A 15,399-nucleotide genomic window follows, 5' to 3' on the forward strand; every position below is an offset into this window, starting at 1 on the left:
GGCAAATAATGTTTTCTATAGTGCTAGAGTGATTAGGAGTCAAAGTCACACTACAGTAAGTGGAGTCTACCACTTTCAGTGTAGAATTTCAGATCTCCCCTGAGAAAAACAATTGCTCTCAACCAAAAGCAAGGGGGGCAGGAGGGGTTAATAAAAGGGGGCAGAACTCAAGAGATACAGTAAAACTTCTCACAATTTCACAATACATAAGAACAAAGTCACATCAGAATATCTGTAACACAAGTTTTACCCATAAAGACATTTAAGATCAGAGGTAGACTAAGTATATCTAAAGTTTTCACTCTACTCAGCTCAGTTTGAAGTTGAGTTAAAGTGACTGGCACTTAACACTTAATAACATTTATATCAATTTCTTTGATCCTATAATAAACAACATTGGTATATAACAAAAATTACAAAGTATGCAAAAGGACCCAAAATGTGACCAATAACCAAGAGAAAAAATTATATATTATATATATGTACACACACATACACACACAGATAGATAGATAGGTAGATACTGACCCACAGATGATACAGCATCAGAAGACAAGGACTTTAAGAAAACTTAAACTTTCAAAAAAATTTATTTAACATAAGTTGAAGATACAGAAAAATGTTCACAGTGGATGAAAGAAGGAAAATTTCAGCAAAGAATTAAAATCTATGAAAAAGAATTAAATAGTAATTTTAGAATTGAGAAACACAGTATCTGAAATTAGGAAATCAGGGGATGAGTTTTATAGCTGACTCAACACAGAAAAACAGGATTTGTGAACTTGAAGTGATCAGCAAAAAATATCCAAACTGAAGCAAAGAGGAAAAACACATACGTGAAAAAAACAGAGCAAAAGAAACATGGGAATCAAACAGCTCAATGTAACTGTAGTTGAGGAGAGAGAGAATGGGGCAAAAGCAGTATTTTCAGAACAGCTGAGATTATTCCAAAACTGATTCAATACACTAATTCACTGACTCAACCAACCCACACTGGAAAAAGTAAAATAAAATGACATGAGCAGCCAAACTGTTGAAAATAAAAGATGATAAGAAAATCTTAAAAATAACCAGGAAGAGAAAAAGGGCACATCATCTTCAGAGGAAAAACAGTAAGACTTATAGCTGAGTATTTAACATAAACTATGGAATCCAGAAGACAATGTAAAGTTTTGATTAATATGCTGAGGAAAAACTGGAAATCTAAAAGTCTAGACCTTGATAAAATATCCATCCAAAAATTAAAGGCAAAATAAAACTTTACTTATATAGTATTTTTGTATTTATTAGCATAAATATTAAATGGTGGATTATTTTCTATTTCAATTCAACAATTTTATTCTATGGATCTTAAAGAGTCATTTCTAACCTACATACGGAGCAAGAAGAATATGACATTCACCTTATTCCTTTCAAAGATCCATCACCTAATATTTTATTTGGATTTTATATTCCCTTTCTTTATAGAGTCCCTCAAAATTAAAAATCTGAATGTCTCTCTGAAATAAATGAAAATACACAAAAACAATGATGCTATAAAAACATCTGAAATTGAAAAAAGTTTGGATTCTTTCTTATTAATTCCCAAAAGATATTTCCCACTTTTTATTTTTTTGCAATGAGTGGAATAATTTTGATTAATACATAATTTTCATTCCATATTTAGCAGACACTCAAATCAACCTGTTGATGTAAGACAAATTTCCTGCTTTTCATAATTTTAATACAAATGCTCATTTACACCACTTCCTGAGTAGGGCCAAAAGAAAAAAAATAAAATGTTGGCACACTTTAAGGAAAGTTGGTTTCCTGCTGAACTAAAATTGAAGCTATAATATATCATAAAATTTGTTCTCAAGTTTCTTGCCCAATTTGACAAATATGAGAGCTTAGTTATAAACCTCAGGAGCCTAAAAGTTTTGCAGGCTTAATTAAAATGGAATAAACCTTTGCTCTTTTAAAGGCTTGCTAGTCAGCTATCTGTGAAATGACTTTTGCTAAAGAAGGCACTTTTCTAAAATTCATATTCCATCCAAAGTTTAAGTTAAAAACAAAGCAAGAAATCAAAAATAGACTCAACAAAAATTCTAAAATTTTAGCTGCCTAACCATATATATTATAGTTAAAGCTTTTTTTCCACCAACACAATTTTCTTATTGAATTATAAATAAGAATATGGCACTTTTTAAAGAAGCAAGTGAACATAATTTTTTATATGTAAAAACATTAAAATCAATCAGTCTGGGTCACCATATTTTACTGTTTTTTACCCCCCACAGTATATGATGACTACAGGAACTACTATGCTCCTCACTGCACTGACTAATAAAAAGTCATCAACATGTCACCACAAAAATCAGATAAAATGGGAAAAATTACAATAGAAATACATAGTCAAACTTTTTATGGTATTAACATGAAAATTATAAACCTTACTTCAGCCTGTTTTATACTGATATAATAATTAACTTGAAGGACACAAAGAAAAATTAGAAATATTAGTAAACTGAACTCTTTACCAGAGTTCCTATCCAATCATATGCATTTTTTCCTTAAATGTTTGTCGTTTGGATCTATAATCAATAATTGAAATTCATTATATGTTAAGCATTTCATATTTATTATCTCACTTAATCTTCTTTATCATCCAATGATAAGCTTATCTGTATCACTATTTTACAAATGAAGATTCTAAAGCATGGGAAGATTAAGCAACTTGCTATGGATCATATAGTTAATAAATAGCAATACTGGGAAAATCTAGATGCTATAACTGAAGAGGTTGTACTCTTAATCACTATACTATATGGACCATAGTTCTCAACTCATATATTTTGAATTCTCTTACATTTCCATAACTTCAAAACACATAAAAGTTATACAATTAAAATTCATTACAAGACAGTAAATTCCAACTCAAAGCAGTATTAAAGAATTACAGTTTTTAAAGTGGAATGAAACATTATGGATCTTCTAGTTAAGTGGTTAGTGAACTGTGCTTCATTTCTCATGGATTCTATGGAGGTGTCTCAGAGTAATGACATTCCTTTTCCCCTTTCAGCTAAAGAGCTCTGTTTTTACTTGCTTATATATTAAGTTGCTTTAAAATTATATTTGCAAAAATTTTACTAAAACTTTTTTAAAAGATTTTATTTATTTCTTTGACAGAGACATAGAGAGAGAGCACAGATAGGCAGAGGGAGAGGGAGAAGCAGGCTCTCCACTGAGCAGGGAGCCTGACGCGGGGCTCAATCCCAGGACCCTGGGATAATGACCCAAGCCAAAGGCAGATGCTTAACCCACTAAGCCACCCAGGTGCCCCTAAAAATATTTTTATAGAAACTGAAACACACATATATACACAGACCTCAAAACAGTATTAATCCCACTCATCATTACTTTATAGATGAGAATCACATTTTGCCTACGGTCAGCAAAAGTCGGCAATCAAACGCAGTATATACTTAGAGATATTTGTAAAATGGATCCATAACAGGATTCTTAGCTTATCATAAACATCTTTTTTTGGTATATATTCATCTTTTTTTCTGGTATACAGTCAAAGTAATAGCTGACATTCATTATGTGCTAAGTACTTTATGTTCATTTTCCCACTTACAAGCATTATGTATAAGCAATATGCTCTTTGATAAAATCTTTATACTGTATATTCTAAGTCCTACTATAATGGATTATTCAACCTGATTATTAGCAACTATAGTATGAAAGACCTAGCCATCTCTTTATTTTAGGATGACATTTATATTCTATCTTGTTCGGGTCAGGAAGGATTTTCCTGTAACAAAAGAACTGCTATCCTCAAAAATTCATGTTTAAAATATACCATGGTAGGAATTCAGTAATTAACTTATTGTATTATCCATGTTTATGAACACAAAAATAAGGTAACATTTGAAAATTGCCAGGATAACAGTAAAAACAGATCCAATTTAAAACTCATTTATTCGGTAGTTTCAAAATACCCAGTGAAATAAAATCCCAAAGAAATGGTCCTGTGAAAACAACTGATAATTAAAATGAATTGTAACTTTATACAATCTAGAGATTCCAATTAATTTATTCAAAGTTAGACCAAATAAAACAATACTTTATAATCACAGAAAAAGACAAAAATACTGATATGTTTCAAAAAATACATATTTGAGTATCAAAAGTTTAAGACCTAGTTGTTAGAAACATTATATATTTTTCTTAAAAGTGTCCCCATCTGTGATCAGTGTGAAAGTTAAATGTTTAACGGAAAAATGTCAATATGTCATGATTTTAAAATATCACCCAAAAAAATGAGCATGTTGTTTTATTCTAAACATATATCATTTAATAGCTAACATAAGAAAAATTAGACTGATTCCATAATTCTTAATCACACTTTTCAACATAAATCTCTATATTCTTTTTTGTTACTTAGATAAAATTCACATAACACAAAATTCAGCATCTTATTTTTTTAATTTTTTATATTTATCGAAACTAACCATTTTAAAGTGTACAGTTCAGTAACATTTAGTACATTCACAATGTTGTGAGATCACTACCTTTATTTCCAAGACATTTTCATCATCCCAAGAGAAAACCTGCTACCCAATAAGCAGCAAGTCGCCATTCCTCCGTTCCCCTAAGCCCTGGTAACCACCAATCTGCTTTCTATCTCTGTGGATTACTTATTCTGGATATTTCATACAAATGCAAGCATACAGACACAATTTTTTTGCTTTTGAATTCTTTCACTTAGCATAATATTTTCAAGATTCATCCATGTTGTAGTATATATCAGTACTTCATTCTTTGTATGGCTGAATAATATTCCATTGTATATAGGTCTGACTTTTGTCTATCCATTCATCCTTTGTTGGCCCTTTGGGCTGTTTCCACCTTTTGGCTATTGTGAATAGTGTTGAACGAGCATGTATGTACAAGTAGTTGTTTGAGTACCTGTTTTCAATTCCTTGGGGCATATACGAAGAAATAGAATTGCTGGATCATATGGAAATTCCATGTTTAGATTTTTTGAAGAACTAAAAAATTGTTTTCCAAAGCAGTTACACTATTTAACATCACCAGCAATGTAAGAAGGCTCCATTTCCCAACATCCACAGTCGTTGTTTTTTTAACTTAGTCCTAACCGTGGGGTGTGAAGTATTATCTCATTGTGGTTTTGATTACATTTTCCTAATAACAAATGGTGTTGAGCATCTTTCCATATGCTGTTGGCCATTTGTATATCTTCTTTGGAGAAATTTCTATTCAATTCCTTTGCACACTTTTTAATTGGGTTGTTGACGTTCCTGTTGTTGAGTTGTAAGAAATATTTACACATTCTGAGATACAGAACTTATCAGACATATGATTTGCACATATTTGATCCCATTCTGTGAGTTGTCATTGTGTCCTCTTGATAGTGTCCTTCAATGTACAAAAGTTTTTAATTTTGATAAATTTTAATTTGCCTATTCTTTCTTTTGGTGTCACATCTAAGAAACCATTACCAAATCCAAGGTCATGAGAAATTTCCACTATGCATTCTGGTACGAATTTTATAGTTTTAACTCCTTAGGTCTTTTATTCATTTTGAGCTAATGTCTGTACATGGTGTGAAGTTAAAAGGCTGACTTCATTCTTTTACATGTGTTTACTAAGTTGTTACAGCACCATTTGTTGAAGAAGCAGTTTTTTTCCCCACTGAATGATCTTGGCACTATTCTAAAAAATCAATTACCAATACACATATGAGCTTATTTCTAGACTCAATTCTATTCCATATATACAATAGATATATGTTTGCTCTTATGTGACTATCACACTGTTTTGATTACTGTAGCTTTGTAGCAGGTTATTAAGTGGGGAACTGTGAGCCCCCAACTTTTTCTCCTTTAAGGTATTTTTGGCTACTCACCATTCCTTGCAATTCTATATGAATATTAGGATTCTGGTCCATATTTTACATCAAATCTTGTTCCCCATTTTAAGCAGATTCACTTTATTTTATTTTTTTAAAGACTTTATTTATTTGTCAGAAAGAGAGAGAGAGCAGCAGGCAGAGGGAGAAGCAGGCTCCCCACTGGAGCAAGAAGCCCAATGTGGGACTCGATCCCAGGACCCTGGAATCATGACCTGAGCCAAAGGCACATGCTTAACCGACTGGGCCACCCAGGCATCCCTAAACAGATTTACTTTAAAACACATTTTAGGATAACCAATTATCTATCCTCAGATACTACTTTATATTTTCCTCTACGCCTAATTCCTACAATTTTCTACCTACTAAAAGAAACTATTACTGAGCAAACTGAATGAGGTAAATGAACAAATGAAGGTAAACAGTAGTGTTTGAAATTTGATAATTTTCTTAACATATTCAACCCAAAATTAGAAGCCAAAACAATGCATTTTTGCAAAATTATTATTTTCACACAATCATTTCACTATGATCAACATTGCTTTAATTTTAGGTAATTTTAAGTAATTTCAAGCTGTTTTACGAACTTCGTGTGAGTCAAAAAGTAACACATACCGATTCTGACAAAAATTAAAACAAGAAGCAAAATCTCCTTTCCCAATAAATTTACAACAGATATATGTTCTGAGTTCAAACTACAGTTTTAAAATCATTTTTTTGAATCTGATGCAAGTGCAAAGAAAATTTTATATTTCAAAATCCATTTAACTCTGCAACTGAGGAGCTTCTACCTTATCTTTAATTGGAAGTGATTATTCTGCAATGTAATAGCATGCTAAAAAGAAAAAAACAATCCTAACAGAATTCTAAAAACACATTCTAATAATTAATATGCTCAATTAAAATCATACATTCATGAATTCATTATTACCAATAACTTCCTGTGTGAAGAGACATTTGCAAAGATAAAATACTCATGCAAATCAACATGAACAGATGAACATTTGCAATAGATATTAATGACAGGAAATAGTACCTATAAACTCTAATTACCCCCATTCCTCTATTCAAATTGGTAAATATGTATGATAATATTGCACTCAGTTATTATTTTTATATTTGGACATAAATTTAAAAATGGTGGAAATCTGTTGTCTTTTTTATTATAGCAGTATATACATAGTATCCTCAGTTTTCCCTCTTGGCCTGCAAAACCTAGAATATTTACTATCTGGCCTTTTATGGAAAAAGTTTAGTGATCCCTGCTTTATAAAAAAAGAATTACCATGCAAGTGGATGTTATAATTCCTGGAATGTGCATTTGTGTAACATATGCCCATGACTTTGCATAGAAGGTGCTAACTGACTTATGCTCTTCTCTATTCCCTCATATCTCTGGCCAAAGCCCATTTCAAAACTCAAGTTATTGAGAAAACTTTGACAAAGCAGGAAAGAATATCCAATGGACAAAATAGTCTCTTCATTAAACGGTGTGGGAAACTGGTCAGGAACATGTATAAGGAAGAAAGTGGAATATTTTCTTCCACCATACACAAACTCAAAATGGATTAAAGACCTAAATGTAAGACCTGAAACCATAAAAATCCTAGAAGAAAGCACAGGGAGTAAGGTTTCTAACACTGGCCTTAGGAACATTTATCTAGATATTCCTGAGGCATGGGAAATAAAAGCAATAATAAGCTATTGGGAATACATCAAAATAAAAAGCTCCTGCACAGAGAAGGAAATAATCAACAAAATTAAAATTCAACTTACTGAATGGGAGAGAATATTTTCAAATGAGACATCTAATAAGGATTAGTATCCAAAATACAGAAAGAACTTATCAAACTCAACACCCACAAGAGAAATAATGCAATTTCAAAATGAGCAGAAGATATGACAGATATTTCTCCAAAGAAGACATTCAGATGGCCAACAGACACACGAAAAGATGGTCAACATCACTCATCATCAGGGAAATGCAAATCAAAATTACAATGAGATTTCACCTCATTCCTGACACAATGGCTAAAATCAAAAACAAAAGAAACAACAAGTGTTGAGGATGTGGGAAAAAAAAGGAACTCTTTTGCACTGTTGGTGAGAATGCAAACTGGTACACCACTGTGGAAATCAGTATGGGGGTTTCTCAAAAAGTTGAAAATAGAACTACCCCATGATCCAGTAATCACACTACTAGGTATTTACCCCCAAAATACAAAAACACTAATTCAAAGTTATACCTGCACCCCTATGTTTATAGCAGCATTATTTACAATACCCAAATTATGGAAGCAACCCAAGTGTCCATCGATAGATGAATGGATAAAGTAGATATGGGATACAAAGACACACGCACATATACACACACATACACACACACACGGGAATATAATTCAACAATAAAAAATTGAAATCTTGCCATTTGCAACAAAATGGATGGAGTCAGAGAAAGACAAATATATGATTTCATTTATATTTTTAAGGAACAAAACAAATGAACAAAGGCAAAAAGAGAGACAAATCAAGAAACAGACCGTTATAGAAAATAAGCTGATGGTTACCAGAGGGGACGTGGATGGGAGGATGGGTGAAATAGATGATGGAGATTGAGGAGTGCATTTATAATGAGCACTGGTTGATGTATGGAATTGCTGAATCACTATATTGTATACCTGAAACTAATATAACACTGTATGTTAACTATATTTGAATAAAAATAAAAAAAGAAGTACTAATCTGGAAAGAGACTGAGATGTCATTAGGATTTATATAAGCCAATTAAAAAACCCAGGAAAATGGAACCAGATAAATATCTTTTAGATTAATATCATTCTTATCATTCATTTCAGCTCTTTTCTATTTTTCATTTCTTCATAGGTTTTTAAGTACTATTTTCTTCATTCATTGCTTGCTTCCAGGATATTTTTATGAAGCTTCTAAATATTCAGGAATTTCCAAATAACAAGTTAAGAATTCCATATCAACTTCATCACGTACAGATATAATACTACATAGAGATACAGAAGACAGATCATGAATTACTTCCTTCTTATCTTTCAACAAAGATAAACAGAAAGACTTTCAAACATGAAATAAGTAAACATTCACATGCCTTACTGAAATTGTTAAATTAGTATTTTAAATATGCAATTATAAAAATATTCATTTAAGAATTAATCACTTATTTTAGGATAATCACTAGCCTTTTCAAAAATTTGAAAAACTTGTAAAAACCTCAGATTTATTTAGTGAATTTCAATTTTTATCATCTCCTTATCTGTCTTTTACTTGCATAGTGTGGTTAAGAACAGACTCTGAGGTTAGATGAAGTGGATTTGATGTTAGCGCATCCATTTAATGTGTATCTTCAGCAAGGTAGTTAACCTCTTCTTTCCTTGAACATTTCATGTTTAAAATGAAGCTAATAATAGCACTTCTCTCAGAACTGTTGCATTAAATAAGTCAATACCCCTAAAGTAATTAGAATATTGCCTGACACAATATAAATGGATGTGGCTATTATTTCTATTACTATAATTACTACTATTATTTCTGCTTTGGCTTAGTAATACAATCCCATAAAAGGATGAAACCAAAAGTGAAATATTTTTGATGGTTGGTGGCACAGTTAAAGGTTTATCTAATTATCAAAGCAATCAAAAAAGATATCAATGTAGGCAGAGAACAAAATTAGTCTTAGAAAGCATCATGAATATCTAAAAAATATACATCACTGAATTACACTGTAATTTAGATAGACAAATTTAAGAAGGATGGTACCCACATTATACAAATTTATTTTTTTAAGAAACTTAATATGCACTTGTAATTACTTCTTCCCAAACTCAGAAATTTAACCCAAGGTTTACTGGGAATTTTACAGAACTAAACACAAATCTAAGTGATTAAATACAGAAATCCAAATTTCAACAAAGTAACAGGCAGCTTTAAAGATAAACTCTAATAAATATATAGGAAGTAAAAAAACTGATTAAAAGAACCAATTTAAAATCCAGTAGAATTAGGCCATTGCTTATGAATAAAACTCAGTTGGTTATCATTGACTGTGCATGTATATACTTATGTCCTTGCTTGGCACAGGTACAAGGCTCATATAAAAGTGTAAATAATTAGTACCATTAAATGATAAAAATGAAAGCGGAAATAAGACACGTTTATTATATACATACGAAAAGAAGGGAAAAAGTCAAAAGACTACTTCTTCTAATATAAACATAGGTAGGGTTTGGAAGTAGTGTGTATATCTTTACTTTTATAAAAAGGAAAACTCTCTTCATGCTTTCCTCCATTCACTACTCCACAAACAACAGTAAGAATTATTGTCTGACTTCTAAAATTATACATTAGTTTTGCCTATTTCTGAGCATTACAAAAATCATATCATAGGCATTCTTTTTATATCTGGTGTTTTTTGCTGAACATTATGCTTATGAGATTAACCTATGTTTTTCAATTTAATTTTATGTTGTTCATTCTCATTGTAGTATACTATTGCATGGCATAAAAATAAACGATTTGACTTCCATACCCAGGTGAATGCCTTTTATTTCTCTGACTACTAAGGCTAGGATTTCTAGTACTATATTGAATAACAGTGGTGAGAGTGCACATCCCTGTCATGTTCCTGACATTAAAGGAAAAGCTCTGTTTTTCCTGGTTGACAATATTTGCCATGCCCTTTTCGTATATGGCTTTTATGATTTTGAGGTACGTTCCCTCTATCCCTACACTGTGGACAGTTTTAATCAAGAAAGGATGCTTTATTTTTGGCAAGTGATTTTTCTGCATCGACTGAAAAGATCATATGGTTCTTGTCCTTTCTTTTATTAATGTGGTGTATCATACCAATTGATTTGCAGATGTTGATCCAACTTTGCAGCCCAGGAATAAATCCCATTTGGTCTTGGTGAATAATCCTTTTAATGTACTGTTGGATCCTATTGGCTAGTATCTTGGTGAGAATTTTTGCATCCATGTTCATCAGGGATATTGGTCTGTAATTCTCCGTTTTGGTGGGGTCTTCGTCTGGTTTTGGGATCAAGGTAATGCTGTCCTCATAGAATGTGTTTCGAATTTTTTCTTCCATTTTGATTTTTTAAAACAGCTTCAGAAAAACAGGTATTAATTCTTCTTTAAATGGTCGGTAGAATTTAGTTGGGAGCCCATCTACTCCTGGATGCTTCTTTGTTGGGAGATTTTTGATTACTGCTTCAATTTCTTGCTCGTTATGGGTCTGTTCAGGTTTTCTATTTCTTCCTGTTTCAGTTTCTGTATTTTATGTTTCTATGAATGCATCCATTTCTTTTAGATTACCTAATTTGTTGGCAATTATTTGCTTATAATACGTTCTTATAATTATTTGTACTTCTTCAGTGTTGGTTGTGATATCTCCTCTTTCATTCATGATTTTATTTGTGGGGGTTATTTCTCTTTTCTTTTTGACAGTCTGGCCAGAGGTTTATCGATCTTTCCGAGAAACAGCTCCTAGTTTCGTTGATCTGTTCTACTGCTCTATTCGTTTCTATTTAATTGTTTTTTACTCTAATCTTTATTCTCTTCTGCTGGATTTAGGCTTTATTTCCTGTTCTTTCTCTAGCTCCTTTAGGTGTAAGGTAGGTTGGGTATTTTAGACTATTCTTGTTTCTTGAGAAAAACTTCTATTGCTATATATTTCCCTCTTAGGACCACCTTTGCTGCATCACAAAGGTTTTGAACAGTTACGTTTACATTTTCATTTGTTTCCATGAATTCTTTCAATTCTTCTTTAATTTCCTGGTTGACCCATTCATTCTTTAGTAGGATGTTCTTTAACCTCCTGTATTTGTGTTCCTTCCAAATTTTCTCTTGTGATTGAGGTCAAATTTTATTTATTTTTAATTTAATTTAATTTTATTATGTTATGTTAGTCACCATACAGTACATCATTAGTTTTTGATGTAGTGTTCCATGATTCACTGTTTTCATATAACACCCAGTGCTCCATGCAGTACCTGCCCTCCATTATACCCATCACCGGGCTAACCTATCCCCCTCCACCCCCATCCCTCTAAAACCCTGTTTGTTTCTCAGAGTCCATACTCTCTCATGGTTCTTCTCCCCCTCCAATTCCCCCCCCTTCATTTTTCCCTTCCTTCTCCTAATGTCCTCCATGCTATTCTTTATGTTCCACAAATAAGTGAAACCATATGATAATTGACTTTTTCTGCTTGATTTATTTCACTTAGCATAATCTCCTCCAGTCCCATCCATGTTGATGTAAAAGTTGGGTATTCATACTTTCTGATGGCTGAGTAATATTCCATTGTATATATGGACCACATCTTCTTTATCCATTCATCTGTTGAAGGGCAAGTTTGGCTATTGCAGTCATTGCTGCTATGAACATTGGGGTGCATATGGCCTTTCTTTTCACTACTGTGTCTTTGGGGTAAATACCCAGTAGTGCAATTGCTGGATCATAGGGTAGCTCTATTTTTAATTTTTTGAGGAAACTCTCCACACTATTTTCCAAAGTGGCTGTACTAATTTGCATTCCCACCAACAGTGTAAGAGAGTTCCCCTTTCTCCACAACCTCTCCAACATTTGTTGTCTTGCCTTGTCAATTTTTGCCATTCTAACTGGTGTAAAGTGGTATCTCACTGTGGTTTTGCTTTGAATTTCCCTGATGGCTAATGATGATGAACATTTTTTCATGTGTCTGTTAGCCATTTGTTATGTCTTCTTTGAAGAAGTGTCTGTTCATGTCTTCTGCCCATTTTATGACTTGATTATTTGTTTTCTGGGTGTTGAGTTTGAGAAGTTCTTTATACATCTTGGATATCAGCCCTTTGTCTGTAGTGTCATTTGCAAATATCTCCTCCCATTCTGTGGGTTGCCTCTTTGTTTTGTTGACTGTTTCCTTTGCTGTGCAGAAGCTTTTTATCTTGATGAAGTCCCAAAAGTTCATTTTCTTTTATTTCACTTGCCTTTGGAGATGTATCTTGAAAGAAGTTGCTGAGGTCAAGTTTTAAAGCACTGCGGTCTGAAAAAAATGCAGGCAATGATCCCAATCTTTTGGTATCAGTTGAGACCTGATTTGTGACTCAGTATGTGATCTATTCTGGAGAATGTTCCATGTGAACTCAAGAAGAATGTGTATTCTGTGCTTTAGAATGGAATGCTCTGAATACATCTGTGAAGTTCATCTGTTCCAGTGTGTCATTTGAAGCCCTTGCTTTCCTTGTTGATGTTCTGCTTAGATGATCTGTCCATTGCAGTGAAGGGGGTGTTAAAGTCCCCTACTATTATTGTATTATTATCCATGGGTTTCTTTAATTTTGTTATTAATTGGTTTATATAATTGGCTGCTCTCAAGTTAGTGGCATAAATACAGTTGTTAAATATTGTTGGACAGACCTTTTAATTATGATATAGTGTCCTCCTTCATCTCTTATTAGTCTTTGGTTTAAAATCTAGTTTGATATAAGGATTGCTACCCTAGCGTTCTTTTGATGGCCATTAGCATGATAAATGGTTCTCCACTCCCTCACTTTCAATCTGGAGGTCTCTTTGGGTCTAAAATGAGAAGTTAAACTCTCACTATTTGCAGATGACATGATACTCTATGTGGAAAACCCAAAAGACTCCACCCCAAAATTGCTAGAACTCATACAGAAATTCAGCAGTGTGGCAGGATATAAAATCAATGCACGGAAGTCTGTTGCATTTCTATACAACGAGATACAAGAAATTAAGGAATTAATCCCATTTACAATTACACCCAAAACCACAAGATACCTAGGAATAAACCTAACCGAAAAGGTAAGGGATCTGTACTCTGAAAACTATAGAACACTCATGAAAGAAATTGAGGAAGCCACAAAGAAATGGAAAAACATTCCATGCTCATGGATTGAAAGAACAAATATTGTTAAAATGTCTGTGCTACCCAGAGCAATCTACACATTCAGTGTAATCCCTATCAAAATACCATCAACATTGTTGTAGGAACAAATAATCCTAAAATTTGTATGGAAACAGATAAAACCCTGAATAGCCAAAGGAATGTTGAAAAAGAAAACCAAAGCTGGTGGCATCACAATTACAGACTTCAAGCTCTATTGCAAAGTTGTAACCATTACCTTACGGCCCTGGCACAAAAACAGACCCATAGCAATAGAATAGAGAACCCAAAATGGACCCTCAACTCTAATGGTCAACTAACTAATCTTTGACAAAGTAGGAAAGAATATCCAATGGAAAAAAGACAGTCTCTTCAACAAATGGTGTTAGAAAATTGGACAGCCACAGAAGAATGAAACTGGACCACTTTCTTATATCATATACAAAAATAAATTCAAAATGGATGAAAAACCTAACTGTGAGACAGGAATCCATCAAAATCCTAGAGGAGAACACTGGCAGTAATCTCTTTGACCATGGCTGCAACAACTTCTTGCTAGACATGTCTCCACAGGCAAGGGAAACAAAGCAAAAATGAACTATTGGGACTTTATCAATATAAAAAAGCTTTTGCACAGCAAAGGAAACAGTCAACAAAACCAAAAGACAACCTACAGAATGGGAGAAGATATCTGTAAATGACGTAACAGATAAAGGGTTCGTATCCAAAATCTATAAAGAACTTATCAAACTCAACACCCAAAAAACAGAATCCAGTTAAGAAATGGGCAGAAGACATGAACAGACATTTCTCCAAAGAAGACATACAAATGGCCAACATGAAAAAATGCACAACATCACTTGGCATCAGGGAAATACAAATTAAAACGACAATGAGATACCACATCACACCAGTCAGAATGGCTAAAATTAACAAGTTAGGAAATGACAGATGTTGGCTGGTTGCAGACAAAGGGGAACCCTCTTACACTGCTGGTGGGAATGCAAGCTGGAGAGCCACTCTGGAAAACAGTATCAAGGTTTCTCAAAAGATAAAAGTAGAGCTTCCCTATGACCCAACAATTGCTCTACAAGCATAGTGATCTGAAGGGGCACCTGCACCCAATGTTTATAGCAGCAATGTCCACAATAGCTGAACTGTGGATAGAGCCCTCAAAAAAATGAAATCTTACCATTTGCAACAACATGAATGGAACTAGAGGGTGTTATGCTAAGTGAAATAAGTCAGTCAGAGAAAGACAATTATGATGTGATTTCACTCGTATATAGAATTGAAGAAACAGAACAGATGATCATTGGAGAAGGGAGGGAAAAATAAGATGAAATCAGAGAGGGAAACACACCATAAGAGACTCTTAACTATAGGAAACAAACTGAGGGTTGCTGGAGGGGTGGGGAGTGGGGAGATGGGGCCTTAGGTAGGGCACTTGATATAATGAGCCTTGGGTGTTGTGTGCAACTGATGAATCACTGAACTCTACCTCCAAAACTAGTAATACACTATATGTTGATTAACAGAATTTAAATAAATAAATATAAAATTAAAAATAAA

At 33.1% G+C, this 15,399-nt stretch overlaps 1 protein-coding gene across 11 annotated transcripts in view; it reads right to left on the minus strand.

The window, feature by feature from the left end:
* GPHN (gephyrin) overlaps positions 1 to 15,399 on the minus strand; it is a 624,840-nt gene that overhangs the window by 506,555 nt on the left and 102,886 nt on the right. The gene's annotated exons all lie outside the window — the stretch shown is intronic.

This window comes from Zalophus californianus, chromosome 6 (genome assembly GCF_009762305.2).
Source record: "Zalophus californianus isolate mZalCal1 chromosome 6, mZalCal1.pri.v2, whole genome shotgun sequence".
NCBI classification, from domain to species: Eukaryota; Metazoa; Chordata; class Mammalia; order Carnivora; family Otariidae; genus Zalophus; species Zalophus californianus.